The sequence below is a fragment of the Neolamprologus multifasciatus genome, chromosome 8 (genome assembly GCF_963576455.1).
Source record: "Neolamprologus multifasciatus chromosome 8, fNeoMul1.2, whole genome shotgun sequence".
Classification (NCBI taxonomy): Eukaryota; Metazoa; Chordata; class Actinopteri; order Cichliformes; family Cichlidae; genus Neolamprologus; species Neolamprologus multifasciatus.
Window position 1 is genome coordinate 17,426,784 of NC_140446.1, and position 24,710 is coordinate 17,451,493.

General features: G+C 42.0%; 1 pseudogene across 1 annotated transcript; it reads right to left on the minus strand.

Moving 5' to 3' along the window:
• Positions 1-8,590: 8,590 nt before the first annotated feature.
• Positions 8,591-23,783, minus strand: LOC146512852 (ubiquitin carboxyl-terminal hydrolase 31-like; annotated as a pseudogene). Its single transcript, XR_014875751.1, has 16 exons — positions 22,352-23,783; positions 18,546-18,683; positions 18,329-18,417; positions 17,202-17,294; positions 16,796-16,931; positions 16,545-16,695; positions 16,188-16,368; positions 15,992-16,103; positions 15,803-15,897; positions 15,196-15,273; positions 14,277-14,406; positions 14,006-14,125; positions 13,704-13,929; positions 13,467-13,625; positions 12,396-12,548; positions 8,591-12,303 (listed from the first exon to the last, which is right to left on the minus strand). The product of XR_014875751.1 is annotated as a ubiquitin carboxyl-terminal hydrolase 31-like (transcript).
• Positions 23,784-24,710: the final 927 nt, after the last annotated feature.

Here is a 24,710-nt window from a genome sequence, read left to right on the forward strand (position 1 = left end):
AATGCTGGCAGGTCAGATCTCTTCTTCTTCTTTCTCTCCCACACTTGCTCTCTCACACACACACGCAGCTTTTCTTTTCCAACAGGAAATCTCCCAGGACCCAGTCCATGCAAATCACGAAATCCTTTGCATTTTGTAGCACTACAATGTGACCTATTTGCACTCGAGCTAATAGGCGCTTGTTAAGCTTAATGAGTATTTGTTAAAACTGATGAGTGATCATGTTGATTAATATTTCTGTCTTGTTGCTGTAAAACAGAGAGTTTTCAAACAAATCATAAAGCAAGGTTATGTTTAATGTGCTGGGTGATCAAACAGTTGTTATTTTCCCCACCCTCTATAGCAGATTTCAAATCACTCCATCCCCCCCGTGGAGCTTCCTGGTAATTATTAAACACTCAAAATACCTGAAGAAGCTGAAGGGGTCGGTAAATACGTCAACGCACTGTTGATAAGCACTAGTTATTGCTCAGACTAATAACAAGACTTCAAGGACAGGCGTAGACGCACCATGTTCTTGTTTATCTCCCGCTCTCCAAGGAGAGTTGTAGGAAGAGGCTTAGAGTATTTGCTGTAATAATTTAGTGATCTGATATTGATTAAGGCTAAAAGCAGCAGTGCTGTTTTTAATGTAGGGACAAAAATCTAAACAGGAACGCTTTCCTCTAATGCGCCACAGAATAACTAGACAGAATTAAGACAGCGGGCTGAAGGCCAAGTATAAGTAGCGAAATGTCACAGTGATGTTCTTTGTGCAGATGCCATGTGGTTCGTCTCCTGCTGAAGCCACGGTTGCTTAATGTAGCTTCAAACATCCATCCCTGTGGATTTTTAATGAGTATGGAACTAAGAAGAGGGGAAGGATTATTTTCAAAGGAGTCCTCCCCCCTGAAATCTTAATATTGCAGTTGTTTTCATACGAAGCTGTTAGCCGTGCACGTGCACGCTCTGTTTAAGCTGCACTGAATTAAGGGTACGGATTCACACAGCCGTCCTCGTCCTTTACTCAGGATGTCCTCATGGGATGGAATGAGCTCCTTCGGTATCCGAGTGAGACAGCAGCTGACACTGCAGAGGCAGGGATTCAGCAGTGCGCCGCGTTCACTCCTAATGCTTCAGAATAGTTTAACTTCTGCAGCCGACAGGATGTCCCAGTGGTCGAACTCACCGGTGGCTTAGGAGCCAAATTAAAATGAAGTGCTGACAACTGTGGCACAGTCTCAAGTATGTAATGATATATGTTCTACAACTATTTGCAGACCAGTGTTTGAACTGCAGTCTGTGGAGATGACAAGGTAGGAGATCATTATAGAGGAAGCTATGGAAGTGAAGAATTTAAGTGTACTAAAAACAGACTTTCAAGTGACATGTAATTTAAATATGGGCTCTTGTCGGGGTGCACCAACTGCAATATGCGCAGATAAAATGAGAAACATTTTATCTGGCTTCACATTCCGATTTTTATTTTTGCATCTCTGCTCAAATCAGCAGCCACCTGCACGGCCCCCTTTTTAACTCGTCTCCAGCAGGGAGTGAGAAGAAGATGGCAAAGATGTGAGACAGCGTTGGGCGGGTGCCCTTTCAAGATTCAGATCAGTAAAATTCAGCAAAGTCCTCCAAATTAGAAACAGTTGTTTAGTGCCATCTCCCTGTTGTTGCATCCGTTTGTCAGGCGGGTTGAGAGCCTGTTTTTGGAGGAGTAGCTAAAGTGCGGCAGAAAGCTGATTAGATCGGAGCAGTAGTCAAACCCTCGGCGTCTCTCTCACCAGGAGATGTGTTCTAATTAGAGCTCGTGCCTCGTGTCTCACTCAGGAGAATAACAAGTCTCATCCCAAGGCTGCCTCCAGATGAACCTCGCATCCACAGCAAAGCAAAGCACATCTGATGTATCAGCAAACCCCTGGACTTTCAGACCACACCTGAGTCGACATGCTGCGCATGAGGATTTTGGTGGTGGGGAGGGGGTTACGACGAAGCCATGCAAAGCTGGAGCTCAGCAATGAAGGAAACCAAGTAGAGCGGGTCTGTGAGTAGGTTTTAAGGTCCAAACTGTTCTTTCATGTATTTCTAAACACTTTTCAGTGGGAAATAGGTAATTAAACCAGTGAAGATTTGCACTTCTCACAATGTAGAACGGTTGTTTTATACCTCATCATTTCAGCATTTGATCGACGTGAAAGGAGGGACCAGCTGAATCCTGGTGTGAGATTAGGAGATTCTGCATAAGCCTGCTCCATATGCACAGTTATTTCATTTTTCTGTGTGCATTAACCCCTGCACATATTGTGTATATAAAGGTACAACCAATTATCTTATGGAAAAGAAAAAGAAAACACAAACTAATTATATATTTTGAAGTGGTGTGAAATCCTGATGATTTTTCTATCATGCTGCTTTTCATAAATTATTCTGTTTTTTTTTGTTTTGTTTTTTTTTTTTTTTTAATTAATTTTAAAAAACCAATTTGTTTCAGCATCAAGTTGTTGATTATATTTCCCATCATTCATGAAATTTGCATCTTAGTCACAGCTTAAATAAGTAAATCAGAGCAATATTTGATACAGATATGCTCATTTTGATCAGCAGCCCTCTTTAATCATCACAATACTTAGCTTAAATGTTTGGCTTCTGAATGTAATCAAAGCAGCAGCACATAATCTTTAGTACTCTAAGAAATACTCGTACTGTGCTTTCCATCACAAAAAATGAAATTCTACTCCATCACACAGTAACACACACACACACACACACACAAACTCAGGGCGGAGGATGGTCCAGACTCCCCGGGCGGCTTGTCTCAGATTGGATGTCAGATGCTAGAGACAGCTGCACTCATTACAGCTTTTATGAATACATTACCTTATATGTTCATCCAAACACTAATTTATCTTCCTCTGAAAATCAATCGGGACAGGCTTCTGCTCATTGGTCATCAGGAAAATTGCAAATTTTAGAAACTCTGCGGTGTGGAAGACAAATATCCACAGACAAAAATCATGGCAAATCTTTCAGCTGGGTGGTAATTCGAAGCTCGACTTTGACAGAGTATATGTGTGGATATTTGTGTGTTTGTAGCTGCGTATGTGGTGTTTATACTGCCGCTTTTTGCCTGCATTTTTTTTAAAAAGCAGAGATGGTTCGTAAAATATCAAAGTGTGTTATTTGCCTCCATGAAAACTCCCCAACATCAAAGACTTCCTCCGTCTCCCCCAAGAACCCAAAAAACCTCCAGGTTTTTTTTTACCCGTGCAGCCTCGCCTGTCTTCCATCTCAGCATTGCTCAAAAGGCAAAAGCCTCTAATGACACAAGAAGGAAGATGGAGAGACTGCTGCCAACAAAATAGGGAGAAAAAAAAGATCATCAACCAAACAGACACATTTTAGCTGATGATTGACATCCCTGCATCTTTTTATTATTCCTGTGATGTTCGTCCAGACGCACTGTTGCCAGAAACTGTGGCCTCACACTTTGGCTGATGCAGCAATCTGGTGATATGCGCCTCTCTGCCTGCCAACCACCTGGCTGAAAAAAGCATAATCAACCTCTCAGTCAATCACTCCTCGCACAGCCAATGTTGTAGGATGGGTGTCAGAGGAAGCGTGGCAGACATGCGCTGGCTTTATGTCCAACTTTGACACTTCACACCTTGCTCTCCAGCATCCTGATGAGTCCCTCTGTATTAGAACGGCCTTGGGATTCCAGCTACCCACTGCCACGCATTATATAGGAGAAATAAATGCTCTGCCTGTGGGATGAGGCTGCTGGGTCTCAGACATTTTACAGGTTGCGGTTTTAGCGACTGTATCGTCTTCCAGCTTCTTCCTTCATAAAGAGCACTCAACTGAATGTCAGTGAATTAATTACTCAAAGAAATCTGGGGGTAATTTATGCTAGAATTAAAACTATCTTGCAGTTAAGACTGAGCTGATAATGTGCGGAGGGATGATGGGGATTATATTTAGCAAGATTATTGTGCTGCATTAAAAAATGCACATTAATCCTGTGTTGCTAGAGAAGGGTACAAAGATCACTAACCCTGACAGTTTGTGGAAGCTGTCTCTAGTCCAGAAACAACAGCAGAGTCTCTTTGGGTGTTAAAGTTGTTTTCAAGACACAACTCACTGCTTAGAGTTACGTAATTCAGCCTTAGATATCCCACAAGACGCATCATGTATATTGCATTGCCTAAAAAGCAGCTCGCTCGCTCTCCGATGCACTCAAGGCTTACTAGGTTTTTCATATCCGATTAAAGGAGAACTAAAGTACTCCATCACTGGGCTCAAGAGAAGAGAAATAACTGACACGCTCGCTGCTGAAACAAGTGAATGATTTAATTTGTTTCTCATTTGGCAGGGGGGAAACAGCCCTACACTGAGAACACATTTGGTGAAGCATAGGTTGTTAAATTTTCACTTTATGATTATGAATTGATAAGGGTTGAGCAGAAAATGTAAAAAAGAGAAAATTTAACAGTTTCCGTCTTTTTCTTGGGTACTTAAGGAGATGCAGTTTGTTAGCATAGATAGATAGATAGATAGATAGATAGATAGATAGATAGATAGATAGATAGATAGATAGATAGATAGATAGATAGATAGATAGATAGATAGATAGATAGATAGATAGATAGAAGCTTAAGACATTTGTTGAGCCCTAACATTTTTAAATGTGGACTGTGAGTCACACTGGTGTAAAAGCAGGATGGTGCTATTTTTTTCTGATTTAGCAAGCTTGAGTATGCAACACCCTCAACATCTGGATGATCAGTTCTGAACTGCAAAGCAGTTGCTCAGGTTGCCTGGTGGAAGGCTACCTGTCGACAAATTGCGATCTGATTTGGATGACTGCAGTCACTCTCAGACAGAGGAAGGTTTGTAAATAACTCTTGTCTAATTTATTGCAGACGAGTTGCCAAAAGGCTGCAATCAGTCTGTGCTGGTGAGTATAACTCATCTATACTACATCTGCTTTACTATTAAAGCCAGGTTGGCAAGCACCCAGGTTTTCACAGGTAGATCGGCATCCTGCAGCAATCACGTCATTATTTGTGAAGGAATTTGAGGATTTGTTTCACATCTATGAGGTTCCAGCTGGACTCTAAATGTAAGTATTTAACCTGAAATTCTGTTTAATAAAATGAATTTTTATTTTGACATGAACTGATTTGCAGTTTTGGCTGATTTATGACAGTTTTACCTCATTTAGTCTTAAACTGGCAGCAGACTGACTCCATCTTATTGCCACATGAACCAAAGTTGCTTTACCGACACCAACTGATTGCAAGTGGTCGTAGATCTGGTCGCCATCTTTGAAGCAACCATTTCAAAGGTAGTAAAATTACAAGCTCATTGAACACAGTCCCATTAATTTTGGTCATGTGGCAGTCTCCAACCACCGTTTTCTCCAGTGTGATGGTGACAACAAATAAAAAATCACAGCAGTGATGACAGTCCCTCTGGTTGATCCAATCTAGCACCGACCTTAGGTATACAATAACAACATCTGTGCTAGGAACTCGATTTAAACTGCTCTGTCTTCCGCCCTTTTTCTTCCTGTTAAAAGCAAGTCGCCAAAGCGTTTGCTCATATGAGGTCATACAAGTGTTCAGGTTTTCTCTGTTTTCTCTGCATTATTGTAGCGTCTTTACCATAAAATATAAAGCATCTTGATGCCACTGTTGTTGTTGTGATTTAGCACTATATAAATAAAAAAGAATTTAAATCAATTGAATCGAATATTAAAATGAGCAAAGCATCATGGGCAACAAAAGTGAAATGCAAAAGTGGTTTAAACCAACATTTCAAAGGTAATGCCAGCGGTTAGACAAAGAAGTTAAATATTACAGTTTAGATCCGTTGTTAGTTTCAAGTCTTTTGGTCCTCTGAGTGTCTAGGAGGAAGTAGGACATGTTTTAGGGTGACCCTAACTGGCACTTGACAAGTTGCTCTCAAATGACTTTTTATAGTTATCTTTAAATCAGGTCCACCCCACACTCATGAACTCTGGTAACAATGATCATGTTTGGCCTGAGGTTTGAAAAACAGGACATATAAAATCACTGGTTGCCTTCCTGGTGGCTATTTTCATCTTTTAAATACAGTTTATGAACTGACAGAGGGAAAACAAAAACACAAGAATAAATATGAGTTTCTTGCCTAAAGTTATTTACACATTTTAAATGTAGAAATGAAGAAATCTTGTGAATGAAACTAACTTGTGAGTGCCTTCATGTGACAATACTGGTTGAAAAGCTAAAAATGATTAAATTACATAAAAGGCTTTTTTCTTTTACAAAGAAAAGAAACCCTTTTAAATAATTCTCTGATCTATTAATACCAAGATATCTGACTTCAGGATTAATCAGTTTAGCTGCTACCACAGGCTTTTGAAAGCTTTTCACTTTTCTGCTGCGTCTTTCTTTTCTGTCCTGTCGGAGGGGAACAATGCTGGGCAAGTTAACTGAGGCTGATTAAATACCCTAAACTATTGGATCAGATAGGAAATGAATAACTGAAAAGAAACATATCATTAATGTAAAAAGACAGAAAGAAAAGCTCATAATGCAACACAAATTAGCACTGTCCTGCATAATAAGGTCATACAGGTATACAATATATATAGGTGTGTGTGTGTGTGATTCTATTGGATGTATTATAGCACTGCAGCATCTTATGAATTTTAATACAAAACAATGGAACACCAACACAAACACGGGCACCAAAAATAAAATCCAGTCAGATGTGTTTCACAGTGTTGCATGGTTGTTACACTTGGTTCTATTTGTTGTGTTGTGTTATAGAAGTGTTTATACGTGTGTGTGTGTGTGTGTGTGTGTGCGTGTGTGTGTGTGTGTGTGTGTGTGTGTGTGTGTGTGTGTGTGTGTGTGTGTGTGACCACACTGAGTATTTCACCTTCAGCACAGTAGTCAATGCATCGATCCATCCAAGCAGCAAGCAGTGAAAACGTGAAATCATGAAGCTCCCGTTCCTCTCCTGCTCCTGCGCGGGGACACTGGAGCATTTGCAGCAGCATTAAGGATTAAATTTGGCCCCCAGAAGATACCGAGATTGGTTTGATCAATACAATTAGATTGCCTTTTTTACGACGCACCAAGCACATTAATGTAGCAAAAGCAAAACATGTCAACTAATTCAGCCTTGTGTTCAGGAGTCACGGAGGGTAATGTCACAGTTTGTGTGCTAAATCCTGATAAAAGTTGCTGAATTCTCCACTGAGGTCTTGCTAATGATGTTCTCTTGGAAGTGATACAATTGGCAAATGATTATTGATTTCGGCAGTAGAAGAGCCTGGCTCCATTACAGAATGATCCTGTGCCGGGTTGCAGTCGGTGAATTTAATTACGTCCATACGTGCATTTAAATAGGAGAGCCTCTCATTGTCCTTTAGGGTTTCAAAAAAAAAAAGAGAGAAAAGAAAGCTCCTTTCCTACAAGTGTATAAAATCTGCTGCATGTGGGGAGAAGCATGTTGTAGCCCCGTCACACCCCAGGCAATTTTTAAAATTTCATCAGTCTTCTGACTGCACAAGAGGTGAGAAGTGAGCGGCAGAAAATGTAATCCCCAAAACTGATGACTGTTACACAAAATTACAAGAATAGAAAAGACAAAGAGGCAGCATTAACTCTTAATATGCCCAGCCTTGGGCCAAACTAATAAAACTGCAATTGAATCAGCTCTAAATAAATGATGGTGCTGTAGTTTAATAACATATCATCTGCCCCGCTGACAGCATTAGACCTGACACTCTTATATATCTTAATAATCCCACAAGTTCAGACTGAAGGGCATTTGTCAAGAGCAAATTCACACCGAGTGCTGCTTTATTTCCCTAACTCGTTTTTTTCTGGCTCTTCTGAGACTTTCTGGCAAACACCGAGCACCACCAAGTGGAGGTAATGAGAAATGGAAGCATAAATTGTTCCTCAAGCTAGTTATACAAACACTATAAATGAAAAACAAAGCACCGGCAGGTCAAGCTGTCTGCACGCAGACAGAGAGGCAGAGACAGCATTTTCACTGATCCTGCTTTTGGTTGTGATTACCACCTCTCCTCCTCAGATCAACAGAAAAGATGAACACAGCACTTTTAAATAAAATGACTCGATACAAATGGGAAAATAAAAAGGTTTAATAATTCCCATGCATTTTGTGTAAACACATAATTCCTTCACAGTACTTTACCTGCATTTATTACATTGCTGACATATATCATCAACACTGGCGCGACATACATAGGTCAGGTTTTTTTTTTTTCCAGTTCATATACTGGATGTGTTGGGTTTTAATACCACAGCATCAACAAACTGTAGCCAGCAGGCACTGAAGAAAGCATCTTTGATTTATTCTGCACTGCATGTGCTGAAAACTTAGAGCCCGCAAAGCAGTTTGTGGCCTGACTGCTTAGGCTAGTGATATACACTCACCCTTAAATGTGACATTCAGTAAATCATTTTATTATTAAAATTTCATTGATTGAGTTCCTGTTGGATAGGTTAATGAAGCCTTCCAATGTTTCACTGTAAGATATTAGCATTTGTTTGGGGGGGTTTTGTTTTGTTTTTGTAGAAGGGTTCATGTTTTGATCATATATATGTAAAAGATGCATACGTGTATACTGCACATCAGTTTTTTTCTGACAAAAGCAGCACAGTAATGCAGACTGGTCATGAGTGGTCACGTTCTGTCTAAATGCATGAACAGAAATAGAGTTCACTCCAAAATCAGCTAAATGTAAGTCACAAGGTTACTTAAAAAAATACAAATAAAAAAATACAAATAAAAATCCTCACAAGCAGTTTCATGCTGTAACTTCTTTCTTTGCACTACATCAGATTCAGCTTTTAAAATCTGTGATTTTTGGGCACAGTGAGGGCCACAGTTCTATTTCGCTCAAGAGGAGGCAGACATTTCTACAGCAGATGTCTCTGAAACTACACAGACCACTAAACATACGACAGAAGCTTTCATTTTTGGTGAAATGCCCCTTTAAAACCAGACAACAAGCCTGTCACTGGGTCTATCATAAAACACTCCCATCCTGGGGCAAATATAGCTCTGCTAATATTGACCAGTTAAAAGTGATCAGACTGTAACACAATCCGAAAGCTGCAGCAGCATTTTTGCTGCATAAGTCATGAAAACTGTTTAAAAAAATAGCAACTGTGAGTGTTTGTTTTGAGGAGGAAACATGAGACAAATGAATACACTACAGAAAACCTTCATTCATACGAACTCTATATTACTCTGAGGAAATGTGCAAACAAAGCTTTAATAAAGATAATAAAGATGCCTTTACATGCTCTCCGATGCTGGCCTTTGAAAAAAAACTATATATATATATACATATATATATATATATATATATATATATATATATATATATATATATATACACACTTGGAAATAAATACACATCCAACAAGAGTAGCACTTCTACATACTCAGTGTGGGCATTTACAAGAATCTGCTTGCATAGTTAAGTGCATGCATAAGCAATTTATCATGCAACAACTGTCACATACTTCAGGAATAGTGATCTATTTTTCTCGGGTCTACAGTCAGTGCGTTCTGTGGGGTACTACTCTGTATTGCAAGCTAAGATGCGCACAAGCTGTGATGTGCCATGTGAAGACAGAGGACAGGCTGTCTTTGAGCATGTTGTTTATGCGTTTTTTTTTTTGTTTGTTTTTTTTTTTGTACATTAACCCTGTGTTCGTCTGGGAGGAATGTTTGGAGACGTCTGGCAGTCTGAAGAGGCTCGATTCCCCACAAGGGAACCTGGGCACCGCAGTTAAGTGTTGCCGTCAGCAGCTGGAGGGCAGGGGTGGTTTTGAGGGGTTATTACAGGTTAATAAACACAAATGTTAAGAACCATGGTGGACCGAGTATCTCCAGACGTTAGACACTGATGATGCACGTTTCACTCCTCAGCTTCTTGGCGACAGTCAGAATGTGGTCGGATAAAAAAAGAAGAAAAACTTTGTTTGTTTTTTTCTGTGTTTTTTTTTAAAGGCTATTGCAGAATTACTACGTCAAAAAAGAGCACATGTAAACAGCGGTCCGCACTAAACAGGCGTTATTGTGTTTTACTTGAAATGACATTTTCAGTGCTTGATAAATATTAAAATCGAGTTACAAATTTACCAACACCTGCAGTTACACAACTTTCGATTAAATACTTCTCTGCGATTATCTGAGGCACTGATGTTTGTCGTTGACATAATGGCTCTCGATACTGGAGGAGAGCTGTACGTAAAGATCTTCTCTTGAAAATAATTTGCTGCATCAGCTTGTTAAAAATTGCCAGTAAACTTCCTTTGGTGACTGAGTGAGTCCGTGTTTGAAAAGTTCCTTTCTCCTTTCCGCATCCACTTTCCACCTTGTGCAAAGTGACTTTTATTCTCGCTATGAGCTGCTCTTCTCCCGACGATGCTACAGACAGAACAAGGCAATAATTTAAACACACGCCCATGCTTATTTACAACACAGTATAATACGCCTGAAAATCAATGCAATCAATACAAAGTGCTTCTGTTAAAATCCATTCCTAAATAACTATTTAACAATGTGGGCAAGAGGTGTCCAATATGGCAGCTGGTTTCAGTGACCACTGAAACGCTACAGTGCTTCAAGTTGTTTTGCTAGACACGCTTTGTGTCTGGTTTGATGGTTAAAAAAGAAAGAAAAACACCCTCAGAGCTGCACTTTAGAGAGATTGTTTTTCAGACCCTCAGAGTAACATCACTTGATTTCTGGCTAGTTTGTGTGATGGGGGATCTTTCTGGACTGTAATGTCTTTTTAGCTGGCTCTTTCTTTGAAGGGTCCTTTGCAGTGGCAGGAGGACTGAGCTGCTGTTTCTGCTCCAGAAAGCTTTGATTTGTGTGGAGGGCAGCAGTGAGTGCTTGGCTGAACTTGATGCCTTAGAGGACTCCTTGTCTTTGGCTGTGCTCGCGTTGGACTCCGAGGCCACGCACAATGTTTTTTTGCTCGCTCCGTGTGGGACTCCTTCTCTAGATTGCGCTCCCACCACTCTCCTCTGGACTTTCCTTTCCCCTCCTCCTGCCCCTGCTTTGCCCGCTATCACTTGGTTTCCGGGTCTCTTTAGGCCTCAGAGCAGTTTTAAAGAAGGACAAACCTTTGTCCCTCTGTCTTACTGCTCCTCTGGGGGCCTCTTAGCGGCGGAGCTGTATTTAAAGAGGAAACACCTACACTTGAGGATCGGAGAACTAGTAATGGAGGAGCTACTGCTTGAGCTCCGGGCTGCTGCTCTGTCTTCCATTAGCCTTGCCTGGCCTGCCCTCAGCTCTACTAGCAGCGCTCAGCCTGGAGGAGGACCTCCAATGGCTAACTTTCTTCTCTAACGCCGTATTGGTCCGTGACGATTCACGGCTAGTGCTCCTGTCTGCTGCTCTGTTCCTTCCTGAAGCGGAGCTTTTCTCACTAACCCCTCTGGGTGATGTCCTCCTCTGAGGGTGTGAGTTTTGTAATCCGGGAGATCCACTCTTTTTCTGTGCAGCCAACTCAGGATGTAATACCTCCGTGGTTTGGGATGATCCTTTTTTTAGAGGGGGTTGCTGTTCTGGAGGAGCCGCCCTTGCAAATTTTAGTGCTTCCATCGCTTTTGTCTTTTGGCGTTGATGGTGCCGCTGCGCTTTTGGATTGTGTTCGAGACTGTGACTTATCAATGGCCGGAGATGCAGGAGAGAGAGAGCTGGATGATGTCGAGGAGGTGGCAGCACGCTTCTTTGGGCTCTTTTCGCTCTCCAGCCCAGTCTTGGCAGAGGACCTTTTGACACCGCTGCTGTCCACGGCCACAGTCCTTGGTTTCACCTCCTTTGCAGCTGCACCATGTCTTGGACTGACCTGTTCAGCCCCAGCCAGTAAATTGTTGTTATCTCCTGCCTGGATGGAGCTCCTCTGATCTGCCTGCAGCACAGCTTTCGAGTGCACCTGCTCTATCAGCCTTTTAGCGCCTCTGTTACTCTCCAAAGCACCAATAGCCGACTTGCCCCCTGACAGTTTATCTAACTTCGGTGACCCAGTGAAGCAGGAGGTAGACTGCTTGGTATCAACCACCTCTCCTATCCTTTCCAGTACTGGGGAGGAGGAGTGGGACTCCAGGGAGAAGCGTGAGGGAGAGTTGGAACGAAGCTGGAGCTTAGCAGAGTGGGGCCAGGATGGTTTAGTACCGTTTTCACTCAGCGCTAAGGGACTTGCGATGGAAGATCTTGAGGAGAAAGTTTGCCTTTGCATGCCTCTCACTGCTGGTCTGGAAGATAAGCCTGCAGGGCAGAGATGAACATGCCTTAAGAAAATAGTCATGCTTGTCAGCTGAAAAAAACACGTGTAATTGTGTGAAATTAGTGTTCTTTACCATCATCTTCACTCCGTTCACCAGCAAACTCAGCAGACTCAGAAAGAGAGGCCAGCGAGGTGCGTCTGGAGGACCCGGACGAGGCTTGGCTAGGTGGACGACTTCCTATAAGCCGACTAATCCAGTGCTCACACAAAGAGGAACTGGTGGAACCTGAGAGGCCAAACAGACAGACAGTGGTTGAACAGCTATATATTATGAGCATTACAGGATAATTTAATATGTGAGATATGAGGTGCAATAAAAAAGTTCCAGGATACAGCACATAAAAAATAAATATCGAAAACCTTTAAGGTCATCGGCTCATGAACCTTCAGACCTTCTACTTTTAGATCTCTGTGATGTGAGCCAGATTTCTCTCAGTGTCTGAAAACAGGAGCCCTTCAAAATTATTTTCATTTTGGGCAAGTGTGCAAAGTCACAGGGAAGCAAATCTAACCAGTGGGTTTGTATGCCAGCACACTGTGGAGTTCTCCACAGTGTTTCCCTTCAAACACCACAGTCACACCCTGGAGGATGAATTCCCAGTGCTTAATCTCATGACTGCTGAGGAAAAAAGAAGAAGAACCACCTGCTCCCTGCACGATGCTCCATCTTCAGGCTTTGAAACTGCAGAGTACATAAACTGCTGAAAGTGCTCAGTGGTAGCCACAGACCGAGCACTCATCACCAGCATTGATCATCCACAGCAAATTTGAATCAGTTTGAATGTTTGCCCTCTGCACTGTTTTAACAACAGATGCGTTAGTGCAAGTGTTCATAAAGGAACTTCCAAGGAATAATATAGCAACAGTGGTAAAACCAGGTCGCCTTCAAATCATAGTCGGTGGACCGATCTCTAACTCCTTCAGCCCACTTGTGCAGGATACTGAACCTCAAGTTTCCCCCAATGCATCCATGTGAGAGTGTGTGCAAATGTTAGAAAGGTGATATATTAGCACCAGTCCATTTACCATTTAGGTGCATGAGAAAATGACTCAAAATTGTGTTCCTTTTAATGGGTTTATTGCCAAATGCTTTTGCTTGCATACTGGACATGAGTCCGCACACAATAACATTGTCACAAATTACCTCCCACAGAACTGTTGGCAGACCAGGACGGGATAGTTGCACGTCGTTGATAAAACAAGATGTAACCAGTCTGCTTGCAGACCTCATCTTCAGATATGGGATGAACATCGCTATCATCAAAGCAGTACCACTGCCCATCGATGGAGTTCTTACAGTGAGCTACGAGACACAATGAAATAAAACCACATAAATATCCTGGAGAGCTCCTGTACCCAGCTGAATATGGTGCTTCCTTACCTGTGTAATGTCCTCCCTGCATGGTCCCATGATGGTTACACACCGCATACAGGTCATAAAGGTAGTCCTCTGGATCACGACCCATCCCGTACGGCCGTCTCCATGGCGACCAGTGGGAGGGCAGACTCCAGCTGCTCTGGCTTCTCTTTACCATATGAGGTGCCATGTCCATGCCCGTAAGCGGGAACTTCACCATGTTCTGCATCTTCATTCGCCGATCCCCGTCCTGTAGAAGCAATACGTTTAAGTTTGGGTTTTTTTTGTTTTTTACTTACATCGTATGAAAAGATACAATCTTGTACCTGTCTGAAGCGTTTCAGGTGAAGTATAAGGATGTCTGGCAGGGTCCACAGGCTGAGTTTGATGCTGCCCTGCTGAAGCTGTTTACAGTGTGGACAGCGCCATGCATCATCAGGAGCAAGCTGAAATTAATGTGAAAACGCTTTAAAACTAAGCAAGTGGCAAACTTTAAGCACAAAACAGGCTTTACGCTCTGCACCCCTGCATGCAGGGGAAAAATGTATATTTTAATCAGTATCAGTAATATTCTTTGTGCAGGTCACACCAGCTTACCTGTTCCTCTTTGGTGTAGAGTTGAAAGCACTGGGCGAGTGAGCAGGTCTGAGGCTGCAGATGCTGCTCCTTCGCTTGCCGCACACTTTCAGCATCGGGGATGTACTCGTCCTCAGTTCTTTTGAACAGACTGTGGGCGTAACACAGCCGGAGTCACAGAGGGAATACACTACTTCAAAAGAGTTACTATACAGCGCTGTGCTAAAGTCACCCCTCATGTCTTCACATGTTTTATATATATGAGAAAACACATAGAAATAGAGCATATAAGGAAAAAAAGAGTTTGCACCATTCCAAAGAGCTTGAAAGTCAATATTTGGTGGGAACATCATGACTCTTCATTATTCTCTTGTAATTTCTTTAAGTAGTCTTCAGGAATAGTTTTATAGTTGCTCTTCCTTGGATGTTTCTGCCTTTTGTTCTGTTCTCTGTCAAGATGATCCCACACTGCTTCAATAATGTTGAGTTCTGAGCTTTTGGGAGGCCAGTCCATGACTGATAGTGATGTATCGTGTGCTGCTGTTTTTATTTATCGAGATCTGCATTTACTGAAATTTAGTTTAGGATCATTGCCGTGCAGAAAATCAAAGTCACTGCCAATCAGACACTTTCCAGATAGTGTTGCATGGTGGAACAAAATCTGATGGTACATTTCTGCATTTATATTTCCATGAATTTTGACAAGATCCCCAACACTGAAGTACAGCCTCAAACCATGACAGAGCCTCCACTGGGTTTTACAGATGTCTGTAAATACTCAATGTTGTACCGCTCACCTGACATCCTCCGTTTCTACAGACAACAATTTGAACCAAAAACTCTTATTTGGATTCATCACTCTATTAGTCCATCATTTTTTAGTCCAGTTCTTGTGTTAATTTTGTGTGTGCGTGTGTGTGTGCGTGTGGGTGTCACATACTAGTCTTTCGTCTCCTTGTCCCACTCAACAACGATTTTGACATGAGGGGGTCCTCCGGGACCACAGGACTTGTATGCTCTGTTAAAAGTTAGACCAGAGACACATTAAATGTTTAATTTTACACATTTAACTGGGTTTTTTTTATTCATTATTATATTTATTATCATAAGCACAGAAAGATTTACGCCTCCTCTAGAGGTCATTTCTGTTTTCGATTTTCACCACTAGCCACTATTAACCCTTGTCCTAGTCTTGAAGTCATCATCCGAACTTGTGATGGTGACCATGTTTTTTTGTTTTAAAGTTTAGTTTGAACGAATCTTTGTTTATTCGTGTAACACAAGCGGAGCAAATGTCACTCCACAACTTTCTTTTCATTAAAAAAAAAATCCATGCAACAACCCCAGAGGTCGGCAGCCTCTGTGAAGAAAATCTATAAGAACCAGACAAGCTATCAGACATCTCAGGATTTATTTTGACATCAATACCAATGAAGGTTCGCTGAGGCTCTTCAATCACCTTCAACTGGACAGAACACGCCACACGATTTCTACAATGACATTCAGGTGGGGTAACACTGCATCCTAGCGGGGATATGCGGCATTACCTCTCCACAGAGGGATGGCAGAGCGGCTGCTCCTCCTGAGGCAAGAGATATGTGATTCCAACCACTCCTACCACACGCAAAGTGAAGGGCCCCACCTACAGGGCATCAAGGGTAAGACAAGAAAAAACTTAATCTTCATTAAAAGCTTATCAAAATGTGAGGTTGCTGTGTTTACGTCTTAATATGCACCTGTACAAAGACTCCAGGGCGCAGAACATGCCTCATTTTCTCCAAAATCTCTTTCTGTAGTACATCCCAGGTCACTGTACGCTCCAAATATAGAATAAATGGATTACCGAACCTGTAGGAAATAGAAAAACAGCAAGTTTTAGAAGATTTATGGATTAAATTTGCAATTCTTACACAGCTCTGTCCATTAAAGCACCTGCGTCCTTGCTGTCCAGCACAGGCTCTGTTGCACACCAGCAGGACGATCTTCTCAGCCTGCCCGCTGTTCTTATTGGGACTCTGAGGTGGTGTTGTAGGCTCTTGTATTTGTGTGGCCATCCTGTTATTATCTGTCCCATACTTCAAGTTGTTCTGATTGAGATTGGCATGTGGGCTTCCTGAAATGTACACAGAAAAAGTTCAAGTTGGGGGGAAAAAACCCACATGCTCCCTTGTGAAGTGTTTCCAAAAATCAATCCAACATGCTGCTTTACCTTCCCAAAAATGAAACATTTTGCCTGTTTTTGTCAACCCACTACACTGAGACAAAGAGTGAGTAAACAGGATGTCGTACCACATCGCTTGGAGCGGATCTGCTCCGGTCTGAACAGCTCGGGTGTCTCGAAAGCAAAGATGGAGTCACTCTCCTGAATGATCTCGAGGTCGTCGTCATCGTCGCAGAAGGAGCGATGAAAGCCATCGTAGTACATTTCAGTGAGAACAATCTAAGCAGTGACGGGGAATCAAAAAACCAACAAACACTAAATTACTGATGCGGGTTTGTCAACAGGAACACAAAGAGGAAAGTTTTAAATGAGGCCTCACCTGTTGGGCAGGTATTTTGGTCTCTTGGGCCACAGCTTGTCTCAACCTGGACACGGTGCCAGAGAGGGGCACCGCCACCCCGACTCTCATACAGTGGGAGCACTTTCCTTGATACACCACTGTCACATACAGGGGCCTGCACAACAGAACGGCTGGATTTAATTGGCTGTTTCATAACCATGACTGGACCAATGTTCCAAAGATAGACAGCATCTTCTAATTTTAGCTTTTTCCTGTCAAATCTCTCACAGTGTTTGTCTGGGCTCCGTTTGACACTCCCTTTGTTTCCAAGCTTGGAGTTCAGACAGGATCTTGTCTCATTACAGTTTTGGATACAGAGACTCTTTTTTTTTAATTGTATGATGGCTATTGTCTTACTCCTAAACTAGACCCAGAGTCACCTTACCTTGTGTGAGGTACCGGGATTGGCAGTGAGATGCAGAGGAAAGGATCAAAGGTGTTGCTCTGTTTCTGGCAGTGAGGGCAAGTCAGGGAGGATCTAATCAGAGAAACAAGGAGAATTAATGAATTACAACTGACACCACGTTTATGTTCTTATATGAAGCTGGATAGTTGAGCCAGATCAAGACTGGAAATGGGAAACAATTTATTCCTAAGCTCAGGCTCCTGGGAGGCTTCCCATCATCCCATCATGCACTAAGCATTTCTTCTTTCCTGACCTCTTTTCAATCTCTGTATGTTTATACACCACTGCTACATTTAATCACTCTCAATTATACAACTCTAATAATTTGTCTTTAATTCTGCCTCCCTCTGTTGTCTCCTCACAGCTGATGACTGTCCCTCCCTGATCCTGGTTCTGCTGGAGGTTTCTTCACATTAAAAGGAAGTTTATTCTTCTCACTGTTGCCAAATGTTTGCTTTTCAGGGTTATCTGATTGTTGGGGTTTTCTTTTTAATACCGCAGAGTTTTTACCTTACAATATAAGGCAACTGTTAATGTGAATTGGTGCCATATAATAGAACTGAACTGAATTTTATGTTTCTTGGGCTTTAAATAAAAGGAAAAGAAAAAGAAGAAAAAGAAGCAACAGCAGCTTTGAACCTGCAATCTTAATAATGGCCAGCAGGGGGCAATTGCTCCAGTTACAGAAAGAAGTCTGTAAAGACTGAGGAAATGATTCCACTTCTCACTTGATTTATGAGTTCAGTGAACACTTTTCTGATGAGTTTATGTATTTTCATTCTTATTTAACACTGCTTAACACTTTCTAGGATAAAACATCCACAGCAAAGAATCCCCAAACCAATGAGTGATCGCGCTTTCCATTCGTGCAGTGTTTGGTTTGATGTCAAAGTCACAGCTGTGTATAAATATCCTCATCTATACCAATGTGGATTCGACCTGTGATCGGCATTTCACTTGGATGTTTATCACATGGGGAATTACTCTCAGCATAGAAAACAAGGATGCCGAGGATTTTCTTAACTACGTATGTATGTTTTTGTAATACAAGCACGGTGCTAAAGAGTCAAAACAAATGTGCAACTGCCAGCAACTGCAAATTTTACCTGTATTGTGCCTGAAACAGCTCCTGTACAAAAGAGCCAGGTGCTGGTAGTGGAGATCCTTCAGGGACAGTTTCTTCTTCTACTGGAGGCTGAGAATAAACAACAGCAGCAGTCAAGAAGCAATAAAATGTTCAGAAATTACCGAATGCGCAGTTGCATATCTGTTTACTTTAGGACACAGCGGTAACACGTAACTGTGATCTAAATCAGTGTTTACCTTCCTGGGGAGTCTGCTGTCCAGGGGGATAATTTGGTTGAGGTCTTCATGAACTCTATCAAGCAACCAGAGGAGGAATTCTTGGGCATCGTGCTGGGAGTTGCCCTTGAATTGAAGGGCACTCTTTGACACTACATTCTGCAGACAACAGCAGAAAAAAGAAAAATCAAGGAATTGGATGGATTTAACTGGATTGCACAAAAAAAACAGAGATGTAGTAAAAGTTCACAGAGAGCGACTCGTTCCCTTTTTCCACCTTGCTTAACTGTGAAATATTCAGCTATGTTTAACCAGGACAACGATTAGCAGAGTCCTAAAGGTCAGGCCAAGCTTGACCTTAAACAATAAGCTGCTGGAGATCAAAACAGAGCGTACTCTACAAAGCCGCCCAGGCTGGAAGCTGTGAAGTCACCTCCACGCAGAGGCTATCAAATGTCACACAAGGTCAAAGATACGAGCGGCACTGGGTACTGTGTGGCCGCTCAGCCTCTCCTATGGGACAGTCGTCCTTATTTTAGAGCAGTTACAAAAGCAGTCTCAGCACTTTTGTGCAAAATGGTGCAAAAGAAAGAAAGAAAGAAAGAGCCAGCCTATCTTGTGTGGCTCAACCACAAAGGTTGTCTTTAAGTAAAGAGATCTGAGATGATATCAGTGATTCATTTTCTAAATACCCAGGTCTCTTTTAAACACTGCACCTTCACAAAAATAGAACCCTATAAACTGCTATGCTGTGTGTATTTGTGGTTAACGACAGACAAGACACTGTGCATAAAATGGGATTGTTATTCCCAGAGGGCAAAGCTAGGGATGCACAAAATGTGAAATTCTAAGCCAAATAGCAACTGTCCTGATTGTCCTGAGTGCCACTGTATTTGGTTTTAGTCGTTACTCCCTGTTTTCTTCGTTGTGCGATATAAAAACAATGGCTGAACTGTTTCAGAGTCTTTTATTGTTCATCGCACTGTTTGTCAACGTCTAGCTGATAAAAATTGGCCAATGCCATTGGTTTATGCTGTGTTTTTTGCTGACAGGCCAATAACCAATCAGTATGAAAGTGGCTTGATACTGATGTTCAGCCTGTGTAATGTCTGAATTCATCAGTTGGTGATAATATTTTAAAAGTAATATTAAATGAGGCACTGCATTAAAGCTGTGATATCTTTCTCATAATGCATCATTATCCTGATTTGTTGGCTTTTTTCTGCCAAATAAGTGCCCTCACATTTCATAACCCAAACCTCTGGTCTGCAATGCAGAGTTCAAAATCTAAATTAAAAACCAGTGACACCAACAAGGCACTACAAAAATCCCCAGTGCCAGGAAGGACAAACTGTTTTCCGGGGCTGTGCACTCAAACACTTTTGCGTGACTCTTACCTCTGACCTTTGTTTGTACCTTTGCAGTACATTTGACCAGGATTTTAGCTGAACTTGCAGTTCAACTTAAATGTCAAATAGCAGGTTGAGCTTGAAAGGATTAAATAAGTGTTAAGTAAATGTGGCTTAAAATGAATGAAACCACCACACAGCAAAAATATAACTATGTTTCCCGTGTATTTAAAAGGTGCACGATGTATGTATGTGCATTTATAACACCTGATAAAGAAAAAGTTTAAAAGTTTTTAAAAAGAGCTAGAAGGAGAAACAGGAGAAATAGTAGTTTATCCACCAGAGGGCACTCTGCAACTTCTCTGTTAGCAACACTCATAAAAAAAGTAGTCAAAGACTGATTGTAACAGTAAAAAAAGTTTAGTTGTTTTTTTTTAATTATCTTAGTAGGAGAAGCTACTTTTGGCTGCTCCCATATTCACAAGTCGTTGCCGCAGCAGATAGCCCTGCATGGTTTTCCATTTTTTTTGGTTTTGGTTTTTTTTTTTTTTGGCTGATTTAAGATTTGCATCTTCTCCCAGATTTGAACTGGAGAACGTTGCTTATTAGACAAATATTATCTTAGTAACTGCCCATAAAAAGCTACACACGATGAATGTCATGCAAAGCTGTTCATATTTCATGGGCCTGAAAGAAAAAAATATCGGCTGACATATTGGATTTTTAGATTATCAAATATCAGTATCAGTACGGGTTTTAAAAAATATCATATCAATATTACCATCCTATAATTTGTTTTGTTTTGTTTTGTTTTGTTGGGAGGGGGGGAGGTTACACATGTTGAATGTCTCTTGTTGGCACTGTCACAACACTTTACTCTGTGTGTACAGTGACTGCATTGGCTTTGACACTTGACCCTGTTACAGGAAGCCACTTCAGTGTCATCTGATATTTATGCTTTTACCTACATTTAGTTTAATTCTGTTTCGTTTTTCTTTGTTGGATTGAATATTTTTATACATTTGAGATATTTAATACACTTTTTATTTATACTTATTTTATATAATTGTATTTATTTTTATATTTTTTTAAGTTAAGATATTTGTTTTGTGATATTGTATTTAAATTTTTAGCTATATGCCAATTCTACTTCGTAAGGAGTTTTGTTAGGTCTTTTTTTAGTGTGTTTCACTTAATGTTCAGCTGGTATAACAAAGGAACTTCCAAACTCTTTGGACAAATAAAATCTCATCTTAAGATGAGATGTGCAGAAGTGCAGACTTGTGCAAAGTCTTTGAGAGCTTAGGTAGTGTACTACAACCAAATCCTCAAACCAGCAGCTTCTGGGAGAGAGTGGACGATAAGATAATTCCCTTGTGTTCTTATTAAATCTCCCTAATGGTCTTTAAGTGCTTCCAGTTTAGGCTCAGATTGTGGTTTAAGAAAAGAGGCGGAAAATTAGCAAATGTCCATCTTTAATGTACACAAACCACAACAAAGTTTGCTTTGCTGAAGTCCAGTTAGCAGCATTTAAGGTTGTAATAGTATTTTTTAGACATTTGAAGAGAAAGATCCATTTGTACTGTGTGTGTGTGTGTGTGTGTGTGTGTGTGTGTGTGTGTGTGTGTGTGTGTGTGTGTGTGTGTGTGTGTGTGTGTGTGTGCAGTTTGGCTGGCAACTAAAGCAGAAGAAAATAGACAGAAATAGCAACATTGTCAAGAACAAAGAATGCGCTGTATGGCCCATTTCTGTTTAGTCTCTCTCCACTTTGTATTGAACTTTTCAAGAACACATCAGGAGTGAGAAAACTCGTCTTTTGTTGTGCAGAAGCAAATCTTTGTGATCGTGACAGGCAAACTTTTCAACGCCGGGACGCAGATTTAAGAGATGACAATGAAAAACAGACAAGACTGGAAGCAAAAAGCTGATACAGTCAGCTTCAATACAGCTCTACTCAAGATTCTGTTTCATTTACAAGGAAGAAGTGTTAGTCCTATAAACACTGACTTTTCACAGATCACTGGGATTCTACTATAAACACTTTACTGCTTGTAAAGTGCATATATGGCTGCCCCGTGTGTAACAATCACACCTGGATCAAAGTCAGAAACGAAAAGTAGCATATAATAAACTAATCATCTTTGTAATATTTAAGGAGTTCACATTCAGATTTATCTTCTAACCATGTACGTTTAGAGAACATAAAAAACCAACCACTTAAAAAGTAGGACTCCTTTTGTTGCTCAAGTTCACTTAGTTGCACTTAAGAGGCAAAAACTTGGACTATAAGGTACAGCTGGTTGTCCCATAAGCTCATATCTAATCAAACGTCATAGATGACTGTTGAATTTGAAGCTCAAAGAAATAAAAAACAAATATTGCAAAATAAAATAAAAACACAACTTAAATCTAGTGTATTTTTGACGCTTTCTGCTTGCACACAGAGCGAGGGTCTTTATATGGGTCTCCACGACCTACCTTAAAGTCTCTGCTGTGCTGAGGTGTGTACTCGAAGGTCCACAGAGCCCGAACCAGTCCAGACAGCTGTTCGGTTACCTCCCCTGTCTCCGGCTGCTGCTGGCCTCCCCCCTTTTTCTGCATCAGCACCCCGTTGGACTTGGCCTTTTCGTTGTTGCCTGTCGTCTCTCCACCTTTGAACTGCTCCAAAGCAAGGTACTCAGCAAAGAGCTCTGTGTTGCTCAGGCACTGCAAGATAGCGTTCATGAAGCAGGTGTTGCCGTGGTTCTTGAGCCCGGCGACACCGGGCACCTTATCCCCAAAGGGGAAACCCCCGCAGTCGCTGTCATCCGACGGGAGTGACCCCCCAGTGGTGTTGGGGAGCAAAGTTGCCTCGTCGGTCTCGTCCTCGGCGGCCTGCTCGTCGGTGCCAAAATGAGACAGAGTCGAGAGAGTCCGGAGAACTCTGCTCATAAAGCTCCCCACGGAGCGCACCGAGCTCCTCCGGAACAGCTTTTTGCTGAAGGATTTCTTCTCCTTGTTACTCACAACTTTCGACATGATTGCTTTTTTTTCTCTCTCTGCCCCTCCGATTTCACACCTTAATTACAGAGAGGGCCCCCACTTTTCAGAGAAACACCCCGTGCCCGCACACTGACAGCTCCCTCGCTCTGTGGTGCTTTACGGGAGGCCTGAGCATATTTCACTGAAACGTAAAGGCCTGTCAGTTCTTGGGATCATATCATTAGGAGACAGCAGAGTACAGCATCAAATCATCGGCCCACTTGCAACACTGCGTCGGATTGCATAAACTGCCTCCGCGGAGAGCCGCTATCAGGGCGCTTTACGTGAATGCCAGGGGTAGTCCCGCACCCGCCAGCAGCCATCGTCATTTCAAATGGTGACATATCATCACCCGTTTCTTTGTTAGGGTGCTGGAAAAGGAAAAAGAAAGCACGGCGCTGTGGGGCTCGGGTATCAGTGTCAGGCATACATAAACATCAAATCCACTCCTCGCAATTAGGCTGAGAGTGACGAGCGGAATTCCTCATCATTTATTATTAAACGAACCGCAGCTCCACCCTTTTAAAGGTATTTCTTCTGACCCCGGCCATCGAATCCGCGCTGACGTTGAGAACCGGTGGGTCGGAGATATGAACCAAGTGAACGTCTTCCCTAAATCGCCTCCACAGGCGCACTGCCAAACTGAGGAACCCCCGACCGGAGCGACACAGCGCGCCGCTCCCTCGCGTTTGGCTGCTGCGGGGCATCTCTCCCTGCGCCAAACGCGTGAAGCGGACGTTCCCGTTTCCCCATCTGAAAGTTTGTTGTCCTTTTTTTTGTTTGTTTAAATACTTGTCCGCTTCGTGCGCCTTAATTCCGCCTCCGAATGAAATTCACGGCGAGGCCGCTTCTCCCGTCTCCATCACCACCATCATCATCTGTGGGCAACGATACTGCAGGCAGGGCGGTAACGGCTGACGTCAGGGCCAAACACTGGTCCATGTTGGAGGAGAGCAGGTACAGCGGCATGTGATGATGCTCCGTCCCTGTTTGTGGACAGCGCGGACGCCGATCCCAACCAATCCGGTAGCAATGGTATTCTATTACTCTTTCACATTATTTTACATTATTTGCAGCTGAGCTTATAGCTGGGGGGGGAAAGGACAACAAAGGAATTTTTGTTTAAAAAAACATCAAAAATTTAATTAAAAAACAAACAAACAAATAAATTATGTAAAATGTTGCCAGTTGCTATGAATTGTTCTACAGTGGCTACACAAAAGACACAACACAGTTATTTTCATTATCAGCTGATGTTTCCCAATATTGTAGGCTATTGCTGGGCCACTGGAAAAGTCAGATTAATTAGAATTTATTTTTACTTATATGGGCCTAGCGACAGTTCAAGATAACAGTCGTTTCAAGGCAGTTGACGTTGTGAGGTAAAGGCCCCACAATATTCACAGCTACCCAACAATAACATGATCCCCTATGAGCAAGCATTTGGCAACAGTGGGAAGGCAAAACTTCTCTTTAACAGGAAGACATATTTGGGTGAACCAGGATCTAAGGATGTAGCCATCTGGCAGCTGGTTGGGCAGATGGCTGCACCAAAAGTAGAGCAATTCTCCCTAACGACTCAGTCACTACTAATACCTGGGGGGAGCTCCTTAAAGAAAAAAAGATGAGTGGATTTCATTTCCTCACATTTAGTGACTGACTGCAAGTAAGTGTGTGGGACCAACTGGTCACAGGACCACAATTATTTGGTTATTGGTTGCCTCCCACCTGGATAGATGTGCAACTGTTTGCAATCCAAAGTGGACTGACTGCCATCAGTCTCAGACAGATTAGCAAGGGTTTGCAAATAACTGCC